Source organism: Engraulis encrasicolus, chromosome 9, assembly GCF_034702125.1.
Source record: "Engraulis encrasicolus isolate BLACKSEA-1 chromosome 9, IST_EnEncr_1.0, whole genome shotgun sequence".
NCBI classification, from domain to species: domain Eukaryota; kingdom Metazoa; phylum Chordata; class Actinopteri; order Clupeiformes; family Engraulidae; genus Engraulis; species Engraulis encrasicolus.
Genome location: NC_085865.1, coordinates 11,780,004 through 11,781,791, shown reverse-complemented (window position 1 = coordinate 11,781,791; position 1,788 = coordinate 11,780,004).

Below are 1,788 nucleotides of genomic sequence, written 5' to 3'. Positions count from 1 at the left end.
GTAAAGAAATTGACAATAAAACCTACTTGACTTGAAGCCAGGCGTCCATTCCTCATCCTGTCCTGCTGATGTCTTTGTAGGCCACTGCTATGTATATGAATGATGTCCACTGGACTTCCCAGTAGCAGACTGCAGGTGTCTCTTCTCTGCAGAGCACTTGGTGGTGCCTCTGGAACCTCTCTGGGTGATCGGGACACGGCTGGCCCACGTCATGATTTGCCACCTCCCTGTTACTCTCTGACAGACAATAGACATCTGTTGGCTGTGTTGGGGTCCAGAGGAAATCGACAGAACATAGACATCTATAGAGGAAATTACAGTTAGATGAATTCCTTAGATTACATTCCTTCCCGAATACCGTAAGATGCATAACCAACTTGATCTTTTTTTTGCCCTTTTACTGGTGGGGTACAGGCCGGTGTTCGTGTGCGAGAGAGAGAGAGAGAGAGAGAGAGAGAGAGAGAGAGAGAGAGAGAGAGAGAGAGAGAGAGAGAGAGAGAGAGAGAGAGAGAGAGAGAGAGAGGAGAGAGAGAGAGAGAGAGAGAGAGAGAGAGAGAGAGAGAGAGAGAGAATGTCAAGCCCTGGTGTGCATGTGTCTCTGCACTCACAGTTTAGGAAATCTTCCCTTGTCATCCTTTTGGCAACGTTGTGAGACACTTCAGTGGGGAGAGGCTGGTCTGAGTCTGCCATACAGAGTCTGCTGATTTGATCACACATGTTGCTTCTCCTTCCACTGAGACAGACTTGTCCACATCCTGGTTGAGAGGAGAGCTCCTCTGCAGCTACAGGGGGATGAAATGCTTTCCTGGGTCTCACCGCGTCCTTGGTGTCCATTGCAGAGCAGGTTTGTTCACACACTGTGGACAGCCAAATTCTTCACTTCGATGTGCTCTGACTTTCATGCAGTCTGGAGAATGGAGATGCCTAAGTACATATGTCCCCCAAAACAATATTTTTTCTCGGTTTTAACACTTAATATGTTGTCTTTTCACTATTCTCCATCTAATGAATGGATTGAATGTTTTGAAAATGATAGCATTTTGATTTTATTCACTGTTTACCAAACGTCCCAACTTCACCGGAGTTGGGGTTTGTAATCCAATTAGACCGCTATCCTGACCGAGAGAAAGGAACAGCAGGACTATCCATTGTGCAGAGCAATTCAGGAGACAAACGGAACAGGAAAACAATTTGTTTTCCAGGTGACGATATACTGTAGGCCTATGAAGTTACAATTATTGGCATGTGTGTGGACTGGAATGTAACGAGGGAGTGAACAAACCAGTTGGTGGAGGAACATATATAGGCCTCCTGTGTTTAAATCATCGTGAAGGAGAATTTCCATCTAAAATCAATGATGGTTTGCTGAGGGAAATGCACTTAACCTTTCCTCCAGAATTGCGTAGGAAATATTTATTGTGACACATTGTCAGCTGCTCTTGGTGTAATTACATGATATGGCCAGCAGTGGAGGCTGTGCAGCAGTGGTAACAGAGCAGTCGGTCGTCTCTGGTATGTACATTTTCAAAGCAGGTTTTATGCTTTTAAATGCCAAAGTCAATATCTAATGCAATTGGCCAGGATCTTGCAATGCAGTGCTCTTGTTTTCTTTAAGTGAATGATGGAGGTGGGACAGCCAAGATCATTCAATTACATACTTTATTATTGCATTATTATTACAGTAATTATTTCATATAGCCTAAATTCAATCAAAGTGTTTAGGTATATACTCATTGTTGTTCAAGAACAAAACAAAACACTTGGAAGATGAAGAATGTACCAAATATA